The following is a 13,459-nucleotide window of genomic DNA, read 5'->3' as shown; positions in this document are numbered from 1 at the left end:
ATAAAAGTCTTTTAACTTCGAAATTGAAAATTGTAAAATTGTGAAGTCATCTGCTTAGCAGTTTTGTTTAAAATAACGATTCCGTTAACTTTTTTGTTCCAAAAAGGCTCTCAATTAGTAAACTTTTCACAGAACTCCATTCTCCCCTAAAGAGTCGTTTGTTCTAGCAGCCTCCCGAACTTAACAATCCCCTGTATTTAGGCAGCCTTCCCAGCGAGAAGGCTCTCAGTGTTTCGCGATCGTCAACCAGTGTGTACAACACTCTCCAGGCAGCGGTAGAAAGCATCCTTGGACTATTCCCAGTCATCTCGCGTTGCCATAGGAATACCATCTGCCTTGAGCTGTCACAGCTGGCAGGATAGCCATTTCTAGGGAAAAACTAACACATTCTAGACAGCTGGGTTCATTTATCTACATTCGAGCTGCTGCCTGCCTGCTACGATTAGTGCCGATAGCCTTACTAGATTCCGCGTGTTAGTTGTGCTAGCTCTCTGCAGCATTAGTGAACTCGTAATTAAAGCATCGAAAAGGTGTGAACCTAATAGAAAAAGGATTACATAGCAGCTATCGACACACCTCCATCTCGCTTTGGATTAGTGAAAAACACCTTTCGGAAAATTACCTCAGAAGATGGTCCGTAGGATGGGAAAAGTGGAAAAATTTCATTGCGGCCTACTACGTTAAGCATTCGCAGATCCTTAAAAGTGTACGAACTGAGCCCTAACTTCAAGGCTATCTTTATGGTTCAATCATCGCTGCAACCCAAGGATGCGTGATGTTTTTCGTTCTTTTCTCGTGGTGATGTTTCTCGCCTACTAGGAGGATTATTGTTAAGGTGGAAAAATAGAAGAAAAGACGCAGGCAGAAAAATGTCTCCACCGATCCGGCATTCAATTTTAATATGATGATGCTGGCTATAGGACGACGAAGGCGTCGATGAGCGATACTTCCGGACCCGGGCAAAAAATATTTTGGAACAGATCTTTACGCTTTCCTGTTTTTCTTTCGTGCGTACGACATCTTAACGTTCTGCGTGTGGACGATTATTCGTAGAATAGGAGCAAAGTTAATAAGACTAAACAGTGATGTGTGTGAGAAGCGACTTCAAACGTTCGTTGGGTCGTTCGTCGGTGCGTTTAATGGGAATGCTTCAAAGGAATTGAAAGTTCGTGGTAAGTTTTCTACTTCAAAGACCTAGGCTTCAGCCATCTAGTTTCTAGAGAGAACTTTAAGCTTTACGATTCTTTGGAATCGTTGGCTTTAGTTCAAAGCTCAATTCCTTTCACTGGAGTATCAGAGTGATGTTTAAATCTTCTTTAATTTCTCAATATTCGAAGAAAAGGCGAAATAAATTGGTATGCACATTATGTAAATTTTCAGAAATGAAATACATTTTTGGCAAATCAGAAAAATTCCATTTTATAATCTAAGCGATGAGGATTGCGTGTATTTTAAAGACACGTAGGTATGCCGCAAGAATAGTAAAAAATTGTAAACAATATCAAAATTTCAACTTTTATTATTCATAATTCTAATATCAAAACCATTGGCTTCTACAAGAAATTGGTCAAGAAGCATACATTAATTTTATTGGTTTTTTTTTATTTATACTTAGATATACTTATACTTATACTTATACTTATACTTATACTTATACTTATACTTATACTTATACTTATACTTATACTTATACTTATACTTATACTTATACTTATACTTATACTTATACTTATACTTATACTTATACTTATACTTATACTTATACTTATACTTATACTTATACTTATACTTATACTTATACTTATACTTATACTTATACTTATACTTATACTTATACTTATACTTATACTTATACTTATACTTATACTTATACTTATACTTATACTTATACTTATACTTATACTTATACTTATACTTATACTTATACTTATACTTATACTTATACTTATACTTATACTTATACTTATACTTATACTTATACTTATACTTATACTTATACTTATACTTATACTTATACTTATACTTATACTTATACTTATACTTATACTTATACTTATACTTATACTTATACTTATACTTATACTTATACTTATACTTATACTTATACTTATACTTATACTTATACTTATACTTATACTTATACTTATACTTATACTTATACTTATACTTATACTTATACTTATACTTATACTTATACTTATACTTATACTTATACTTATACTTATACTTATACTTATACTTATACTTATACTTATACTTATACTTATACTTATACTTATACTTATACTTATACTTATACTTATACTTATACTTATACTTATACTTATACTTATACTTATACTTATACTTATACTTATACTTATACTTATACTTATACTTATACTTATACTTATACTTATACTTATACTTATACTTATACTTATACTTATACTTATACTTATACTTATACTTATACTTATACTTATACTTATACTTATACTTATACTTATACTTATACTTATACTTATACTTATACTTATACTTATACTTATACTTATACTTATACTTATACTTATACTTATACTTATACTTATACTTATACTTATACTTATACTTATACTTATACTTATACTTATACTTATACTTATACTTATACTTATACTTATACTTATACTTATACTTATACTTATACTTATACTTATACTTATACTTATACTTATACTTATACTTATACTTATACTTATACTTATACTTATACTTATACTTATACTTATACTTATACTTATACTTATACTTATACTTATACTTATACTTATACTTATACTTATACTTATACTTATACTTATACTTATACTTATACTTATACTTATACTTATACTTATACTTATACTTATACTTATACTTATACTTATACTTATACTTATACTTATACTTATACTTATACTTATACTTATACTTATACTTATACTTATACTTATACTTATACTTATACTTATACTTATACTTATACTTATACTTATACTTATACTTATACTTATACTTATACTTATACTTATACTTATACTTATACTTATACTTATACTTATACTTATACTTATACTTATACTTATACTTATACTTATACTTATACTTATACTTATACTTATACTTATACTTATACTTATACTTATACTTATACTTATACTTATACTTATACTTATACTTATACTTATACTTATACTTATACTTATACTTATACTTATACTTATACTTATACTTATACTTATACTTATACTTATACTTATACTTATACTTATACTTATACTTATACTTATACTTATACTTATACTTATACTTATACTTATACTTATACTTATACTTATACTTATACTTATACTTATACTTATACTTATACTTATACTTATACTTATACTTATACTTATACTTATACTTATACTTATACTTATACTTATACTTATACTTATACTTATACTTATACTTATACTTATACTTATACTTATACTTATACTTATACTTATACTTATACTTATACTTATACTTATACTTATACTTATACTTATACTTATACTTATACTTATACTTATACTTATACTTATACTTATACTTATACTTATACTTATACTTATACTTATACTTATACTTATACTTATACTTATACTTATACTTATACTTATACTTATACTTATACTTATTCTTATACTTATATCATAAAACTTCGTAATATGCCACTACCAATTTTTATAAAGCGTATGTACCATTGTATAAACCAAATGTACTAGCGTAAATTAAGCCTCATTTCCAAAGTACTCTCGTCACCTTCATATTTCATACCTTCATTAAAAGATCTTCTTTTGCTAAATGAAAATCGATTGTCGATAATTTCGCACAGCTTTTTTCCAACACTACAGATATAAAAACTTAGTGAGTTTTAATGTTTATTTCGGGAATTATTTCATAGGAACAAATAAAAAAAAATGAATCCGTTGATTTCATTCGATAATTTTTTCACTTTTAATCGGTTTGTCATTATGTTTCGTTCATCTCTATGTTCTATAAGTATAGTTTTTTCACAAGGCCGTTTTATGGGAGGGGGTACTGGAGGTAATTGCCCCCTTTCCGAGAAAAAAAACTAGTATAATTAAACTGCTTAAATTTCTAGAAAACAAGGAATGAAATCGAAAACTAAAAATTGGAATTAAAATGTAAAACATGTATGAAAGCTATGGGGGCTCTGTGAAATAATTTCTCGAGTATTTTCTCTATAATATAAGAGCGGCTCCTAGAGTAAGCATTGCAGAGATTTTTTCCGGATATTGTGAGCAGAGCAAATCAGGACAATTTTGACTCGAGGTTTTTATTAAAGGTACTTATTTGAATTCCTAACCTGATTTTTTATAATTAATGGTTCTGGGTTTAAGAAATTTAATACCCACTGTGAATAAATGTTTTAAAGTTGTAGCTTTGGTTGCATTTAGAAGCACATTTTGACAAAATTATTTGTTTTTTTTTATCTGATGAGAATCATATTTAAATAATTTCAAATTGTAATCCACATTAAATGTTTAACTATTTATATGAAAGCGATTTTTTTTTGTGTTTTAAGATATTTAATTGGAATAACCATTGGGATTATGATTTATAAATTTTTCAATTTCTGCTATTGCTGCTATTGTAAATTTGATTCTGAAATTTGTATACGAATTTTAAATGAAACCCTCAGAGTCAAAGGGGTATATATACAAAAATGATCGATTTTGAGATAATAACGTTTTTTTGAGACACTGATCTGAAGATCTGAATAGTTCTGAAATAGATCTGAAATAGTTTTTCAATAATTGTTTTAAATTTTAATATTGAGAACTCGTTTTCATTTTCCTTTCTCCTCTGCAATGTGGGCAGGGTCCACGAACTGCCATAAAAACATTTTTCGTAATCAAATAACGTCATATTTCACATAAATATGGCTCCATTTGCTTGATAAGTTTTTGAGCTATACACACTTTCTTTCTTGCCGTATCTTGCCGAAAGAAGGAAAGGTCTTGAATCTTGAAAAAACCTTCTCATGATAAATATGGTTTCTATTGCTTGAAAAGTTTCAAAAACAATCAAAACCTCCCCCATTCCCGGCTATGTACTGTATGGAATCTCTCCTTTGAAAAAAAAAATAGGATGACAGATGGGTCTCAAACATCGTAGAAACTTGACTGGTAGCCTGACTTAAACCTTCCTACGAGAAATTTGGATTCATTGGCATGATTCGATATCGAAAAATGCCTTAAATTGTATGGAAGAGCCCCTCCTCCCCTTTGTATCTTACCAATCGAAGAGGATGAAGTCCCAAATAATTATCGAAATATTTCTTGTACCCAAATACCCACCCATGTCAAATTTGATTCCATTTGCTCGATTAACTCTCGAATTTTGCATAAAAAAATTGTATGGGAGGCCCCTCTACATTTTCTTTCTCCACACTGAAAGGAGGGAGGAGTCTCAAACCGTCTTTAAAATATTCTTCCTACCCATATACCCTCGAAGGCCAAATTTTGTTCCGTTTGCTTGATTATTTCTCAAATTGTGCAAAAAAATGTATGGGAGCCTCCCTCCCGGTTCCCCATTGAAAGGAAGGAGGGGATCCTAACCATTTTAGGAATATCTCTCGTACCTGAATACCCTCCCACGCCTTATTTAGAACCATTTGCTTTATCAGTTCTAAAGTTATACAAACGTTCATTTGCTTAGCACAAAATAAGCACTAGAGTTCCCCAAAAGACCCGATTTTTGAAAAAGTTATGTGCTGCAGGCTAAAATTAATCCTAGGCCTAGTGCAAGATCTAATGCCAAATTAGGGCCAGATCGGATCTCGGGAAGGGGTCGCTCAACGAGCCCGAAGTTTGTATGGGATTTTAAGACATTTTGATCGGGAAAAACATGAAAAATATGTATTTCATGAATAAATTTGGTTTCCTTTTGAAAACAGGTTTTCTTAAAGCCCAAATTATGACAAATATTTTATCCGAAGACTGCAAATCGGTTGTTTGAAATAAAAAAGTTATTAGGCTTCAAAAATGGGTTAACTTTTTTTAAGTGTGGTATTCATCACGGTTAATGCTGCGTCGAAATTTTCGAACGTTCCGACTCATTAACAATAATGAATACCACCCTTAAAAAAGTAAGCCCATTTTTTAAGTCTAATAACTTTTTTAATGTAATTCGAATCGATTTGCAGACTTCGGATAAAATATTTGTCATAATTTGGGCTTTAAGAAAACCTGTTTTCAAAAGAAATCGGAAACCAAAGTTATTGATGAAAAACTAGTTTTTCATGTTTCTCCTGAACAAAATGTCTCAAAATCACATACAAACTTCAGGCTCGTTGAGCGACCCCTTCCTGTGATCCGATCTGGCCCAAATTCGGCATGAGATCTTACACTAGGCCTAGGATCAATTTAAGCCTACAGCGCATAACATTTTACAGGTTTTGAATTTCCCATACAAATTTGAGGCAGTCTTTTGAGCACGTTTCCAATGTCTCATAAAAGTTACATCACATTCTCTTTAGGGAACTCTCATTCAGAAGTCACTTACAACGCACATATAAATCACTCTTGCATACTTCAACTTCACATAATTCACTCACGTGAATTGGGCAGAAGTTTCTTTTTAAAATCGCTTTTTACTTACATACATAAAAATTTCTTTTTGCAACTTGCAAGTTACATAAAATGAATTCATGTGAATCCTCTTATATGAATTTAAATATGAATTCATATAAATCAATCGCGGGAAATGGTAGAATTTTCTTTTAAAGTCACTTACAACGCACGTAAAGATTTGTTCTAGTCTGGGTTTGTACCTACCGGAGATTAAAAGAAATTTACCTAGGATATTTTATAGCTTTTTTCTATTAATGTCTGTAATATTCAAGAAAATAACCAAAAGAAATGCCAAACTTTAAAAAAACAGTTTTTTAGAACAACTGGTTTTTCGTCAGGTTCCAAGATTTATAAAGTTTTTAGCAATGATCAATCGCAAACATCCTCCTTTATTAAATAATGAACAACTTTTTGCATAAGTTTTCAAATCGAAATAAATAAACAATTTAAGAAACATTTTTTTTAAGGTATGATGAGACCCTGAGTTCGTCTGTGGCGTAGGGGTTCTTCTGCCTGTTATACCAAGCAAGTACGCTGCTCCTGACTGCTTTCCTCCGCGTGATGGTATTCTCCATTTCAGTGACAATGGCTCCAGTTCGGCATCAGAACCGCTTGATTTCATCAACATCTACTATCAGAATGTCGGTGGTATCAATTCCTGTGCGACTGATTATCTGCTCGCTACTTCATGTTCCTGCTACGATATTATCACCTTCACCGAAACATGGTTGAACGATCGCACTATCTCCAACCAGATCTTTGGACCCGATTATTCAGTGTTTCGCTGCGATCGAAGCCCTCGTAACAGCAAAAAGACCACAGGTGGTGGGGTGTTACTCGCCGTAAGTTCCAAATTCAGAGCTTTGCTAATCGATGATGAATCTTGGCATAATATTGAGCTGGTGGGTTCCGTATCGAACTCGGCGACCGGAAGTTTTACGTTGGCGTACTATATCTGCCTCCTGATCGAGAGATGTTACCTTAGCTGAATTATTCTCCCGCTGCATCTCTACAATAAGCTCTTTCAGCGCTCCAGAAGATGACATAATCGTCTTAGGTGCTCCAACCAAGATAGCTTTCTGTATCCAGATGAAGAACGCTCTACTTTTTCGGCTTCTTCGAACATTATTCTAGATTCTTTGAGTACAGCAACTTTACGTCAGATCAACAGTGCTGTAAACGAGAACGGCCGGATGCTTGATCTTTGCTTCGCCAACGACTAGGTTCCGTTTCCCAACTAGCGAATCAGCACCTGCACCGCTAGTTAAAGTAGACCCACATCACCCTGCTTAACATATCTCTAGATTGGGTACCCCCGCTGATAAACTCACACCGTTCTACTTGGACCACAAGAACGCCGATTGCGATATCATTCTCGCGTATTGGCCACCATTGACTGGGAATCCGAGCTCGAACTGGCAAACCCTAATGCTGCAACCGAAATTTTTTCGCACATCCTTAACTACGTAATCGACCGTCATGTGCCGAAACGCACCCCCAATGCTAAGCCTCGGACTCCATGGGCTACAACAGCTTTACGATAACTGAAAGCGACAAAAAGGCGTGTGTACAACAAGCACAAATCTCCGCATACCAAGGAAGAATATCGCAAACTCAATTCCGCCTATAAAAAAGCCAGTCAACGTTACTATCAAAACCATCTAAGCCGAATTCAGCAAAATCTCAAGACTCGCCCAAAATCCTTCTGGAATCACGTCAAGAATCAGCGGAATGAACCTGGAACACCGTCCTGCATGTTCCCGGATGGCATCTTGGCGAACTCTGACTCCGGAATCTGCGATCTCTTTGCCAATAAATTCTCGAGCATTTTTGATACATCTTCAATAACCGACGATCCTTCTTCCTTCCTGAAGCGTTTTATGCCTTTTTTTGCGGACACCTGTCACGCTTATCTTCCAAGCTTCGCTGCACCAGGCCACCTTCCCCTCACTGTGGAAAGAAGCTTACATGTTCCCGGTTCATAAAAAGGGAGATAGGAAAGATGTCAATAATTACCGTGGAATTTCAGCTTTGTGTGCTATGCTATAGCCAAACTTTTCGAATTGGTGGTTTAGATCCCATTTTCATGCTCTGCAAGCATAACTTCTCCAACGACCAGCATGGATTAATGCCTCAACGCTCAACTACAACTAACATACTGACCTTTACCTCGTTTGTGCATGAAGTTTTGCAAAGAAATCTCAAACTGATGCCATCTATACCGATATGTCTACCGCATTCGACAAGGTGAACCATATATTGCCATAGATATTGCCATCGGGAAGCTCGAACGCTTAGGATTTTGTGGATCTCTTCCTGGCTGGTTCCGCAGCTACTTAACTTGACGTAAATTGACAGTTTGTACGGGTAACTGTTTTTCCAGGCAGTTCTCAGCTTCATCAGGCGTGCCCCAGGGAAGTCATCTAGGGCCATTAGTATTCCTGATCTACTTTAACGACGTGCTGCAACTTCTCGATGGACCAAAATAAGCGTATGCCGACGACTTGAAACTGTTCTACTCTATCAATGGTCCCGAAGATGTGAACTTCCTGCAGAACCAGTTTAACCTGTTTTCCCCCTGGTGTGATGCCAATCGCCTACCTTTAAACTGTAGTAAATGCGCAGTAATATCATTTTCCCGCAAACGACGCCCATTCTCAGCCGTTTTTTTTTTTTCTTTGGAAACGATGCAATCTCTCGAGCTCAACACGTGAAAGATCTTGGTGTGATTCTTGACGTGCGACTGGAATTTAAGACTCATACCAACTATATCGTTGACAAGACCTCTGGGCTGGGTCTTCTTTTCCGCATGACGAAGGACTTTGAGGACATCTACTGCCTGAAGAGTCATTACTGTAGTTTGGTTCGATCGATCCTTGAATATGCTTCTGCGGTTTGGTGCTCATATTATCAAAACGGTTCTGATCGCATCGAAGCCATCCTATGACGTTTTTTAAGGTATGCCCTTCGACACTTAATCTGGCAAAACCCTTTTTGACTTCCCAGCTACGAAAGCCGCTGCCGCCTGAGGCCGATGACATAGAAGAGTGCGATGCGATGCGGTGCGGTGAATGCGATTCAATGCGGTGAACCACATTTGATGAAAATGTATGTGAAGCGCTTAAATCTGACATACTCAACGCGGCGAAGGAGATGTCAATTTGTTCCGCCGCTCGAGGCCTGAGGCCGATGACATAGTGAGTGCGATGCGATGCGAATTGGCAGAAAATTTACGGACGCAGCCTATGCGAACTCGAGCGGCGGAACAAATTGACATTTCCTTCGCCGCATTGAGTATGTCAGGTTTAAGCGATTCACATACATTTTCATCAAATGTGGTTCACCGCATTGAATTGCATTCGTCGCATTGCATCGCACCGCACTCACTGTGTCATCGGCCTGATCAACATCGACACGCTGCAAGCCCGCAGGACCGCCAGTCGTGCGTCTTTCGTCGCTGATCCGCTTTCATCAAGAATCGACTCTCCCGCACTTTTGGAAGTTCTTCCACTTAGCGTCCGACCTCGAGGTTTTAGGAATCTTAATCTTCAGCTCTTCTTTCCTCTTAGACTGAACAATTGCGGAGCCAACTCTGCAATAATTAATTTAATTTTAAAATATCATTTGGATAAATATATGATCTGTTGATTTAATAATAAATAAAAAATAAATGAGTGGTATGTAACTTTCATTTCATTTCGCAAATAAGAATTAACAATTTATTGCCTCAACAATGCGTTTTAAAAATTGATTCTTTCTACCATAAAGCAGCTTATATGTATTTTAATAAAATAATAAAAACTTTGATGTGTTAATGAAGAGGTAATCAAAAAAAACCAGTTACCTATTTATGACTTCCATGAAGCTACTAACAGAGCCTCAGGAATAAAAATGAGCGTTTTTACCAGGAAACTTCTTTTCATCCAATAACGAGTATTTGGAAATTTTCGGTTCATTGAACAATTTCATTCGATGTGCTTCTCACATTTAGGTATGTTTCTGTTCCTCCATCGACAACAACAGCAGCTCCACTCTGTTCTGTCTCCATCTTTGCGGTAATGTCGCTGTGGGTGGCTGTCACGTGTCTGGGTGTCAGTAATGTGACCAAGGCGCACGGTGTGGCGGCCATTGATATTCATTGCTCATGAAGCTCGCAAAAAATATCATGCTGTCACCAGGAAATGGCAGCTGGTAATTTGGAATGAAGCCCAATTCATTTATATGCTTCGTACCACGAAATGTGGGCACATTGATATGGGGGGAATTTTGCTGTCTTCCGATTAATATGGTGTTTGAATAAACTGTATGCATTTAGTAGGCATCATCTGAATAAAATTTACTCAGAATATGTAGTGTTAAAAAGTCTTAAATCCTACTCAAAAAACAGGTATTTCCTATACAAAAATTCTACTCTAGCTCTCATTAAAGATTACAACATTCCGGTAACAATGAAATCCGGTGAACAATCGGGGCCAGTAGGACGACGTTAGTCTCAGTCGTCGAGTGGCTGCCCTCCTCGTAAACAACTAAATCAGTTGTGAGTGCGAGCTTATCCATTATTTTACTTTCGACCATTTGGCGCGACCGAGAGCCGGAATGGAGAAGTCGGGAGCTGTTTTTTTCCTCCGCAATTTCCCCATTATTTTTTCTTTCGTTGTTGCTCCTGCCAGGATTTCCACAAATGCTGACACTCGGGAAGCGGGAAATTGTTCATGGCGTGGTAAATATTTGATATAGTTGTTATTTTCTCTTCGTCGTCCTCCGGTGAAGGTAGTGGTTTTTTTGGGAAAAACTGAGGTTATGAAAATTACAAATTAAGGGAACCCTTCGAAGATAGAAGAGCTGATAAATTTTTTCACTGCAATGTTCAGGGGATGAATCGTTTGTAAATTTATCTTATCATAGATTATAAATAGGAACAGCTACTCTAGACTGCAGCATCCTCCCATCGTCGTTGTCGTTCCTGTGACAGGAAACATATGACGATGTTTGAAAACAAAAGACTGTTATCACGGGTAGTTTATCATCAATTTATTAGAACTGACTGTTGGAGAACGGAGAAGCGCCATAAAATACGGTAAACAAGCTGTCATCTAACTATGTAGGTATTGGACGGCAGCATCGTCAATGTGGGCTAGCGAAATTGTCTGTCTTATAAATCACTGATTCCAATGATGGAAACAAAACAACCGATATTTGGACGCCTATTATAAAGGTTCTAAATTTTTATCCCTACAATGAAGCTTATAATATAAACAAAGCAAAACAAAATTTTGAGCCTTATTTACAGTAAACACTAGAATGAACGTTTCAATCAAAATGACGTAAAACTGTAGTCTAATTCATATTTCAGGTGAATCCGGACAACCATGGTGAATAGCTTGAGCACCCACAGTAAAAAACATTTGGTTTTCAAAAAAAAAAACGATAAAACATAATCAGAAAAAATTACAAAAATTACAAAAATGGAAAAAATACAAAAATGATAAACTGACAAAAACGATTTGTTCATTCAGAACTCTCTGTTTCAAAACCATCTTGTGTTTTAGTTTGAAATCAAAAATCTAAAAATATCAACATGGGTGCACCAATTCACCTCAGTCTCATAAGGGTAGCAATTGATTTTGATCCATTTTGGCATTGATGACGACAAAAATTGCAAAAATGACAAAAATGACAAAAATGACAAAAATGACAAAAATGACAAAAATGACAAAAATGACAAAAATGACAAAAATGACAAAAATGACAAAAATGACAAAAATGACAAAAATGACAAAAATGACAAAAATGACAAAAATGACAAAAATGACAAAAATGACAAAAATGACAAAAATGACAAAAATGACAAAAATGACAAAAATGACAAAAATGACAAAAATGACAAAAATGACAAAAATGACAAGAATGACAAAAATGACAAAAATGACAAAAATGACAAAAATGACAAAAATGACAAAAATGACAAAAATGACAAAAATGACAAAAATGACAAAAATGACAAAAATGACAAAAATGACAAAAATGACAAAAATGACAAAAATGACAAAAATGACAAAAATGACAAAAATGACAAAAATGACAAAAATGACAAAAATGACAAAAATGACAAAAATGACAAAAATGACAAAAATGACAAAAATGACAAAAATGACAAAAATGACAAAAATGACAAAAATGACAAAAATGACAAAAATGACAAAAATGACAAAAATGACAAAAATGACAAAAATGACAAAAATGACAAAAATGACAAAAATGACAAAAATGACAAAAATGACAAAAATGACAAAAATGACAAAAATGACAAAAATGACAAAAATGACAAAAATGACAAAAATGACAAAAATGACAAAAATGACAAAAATGACAAAAATGACAAAAATGACAAAAATGACAAAAATGACAAAAATGACAAAAATGACAAAAATGACAAAAATGACAAAAATGACAAAAATGACAAAAATGACAAAAATGACAAAAATGACAAAAATGACAAAAATGACAAAAATGACAAAAATGACAAAAATGACAAAAATGACAAAAATGACAAAAATGACAAAAATGACAAAAATGACAAAAATGACAAAAATGACAAAAATGACAAAAATGACAAAAATGACAAAAATGACAAAAATGACAAAAATGACAAAAATGACAAAAATGACAAAAATGACAAAAATGACAAAAATGACAAAAATGACAAAAATGACAAAAATGACAAAAATGACAAAAATGACAAAAATGACAAAAATGACAAAAATGACAAAAATGACAAAAATGACAAAAATGACAAAAATGACAAAAATGACAAAAATGACAAAAAT

At 33.8% G+C, this 13,459-nt stretch overlaps 1 protein-coding gene across 1 annotated transcript in view; it reads left to right on the top strand.

The window, feature by feature from the left end:
• Positions 1 to 245: 245 nt before the first annotated feature.
• Positions 246 to 13,459, top strand: part of LOC129753697 (uncharacterized) — a 33,480-nt gene continuing 20,266 nt past the window's right edge. Inside the window, exon 1 of the mRNA XM_055749542.1 lies at positions 246 to 1,172. The gene's annotated coding sequence lies outside the window, so the exon portion shown is untranslated. The remainder of the gene's footprint in view (positions 1,173 to 13,459) is intronic.

The sequence above is a fragment of the Uranotaenia lowii genome, chromosome 3 (genome assembly GCF_029784155.1).
Source record: "Uranotaenia lowii strain MFRU-FL chromosome 3, ASM2978415v1, whole genome shotgun sequence".
NCBI classification, from domain to species: domain Eukaryota; kingdom Metazoa; phylum Arthropoda; class Insecta; order Diptera; family Culicidae; genus Uranotaenia; species Uranotaenia lowii.
Note: the sequence above shows the minus strand (reverse complement) of the source record. Positions and strands in the feature narration are given on the sequence as shown.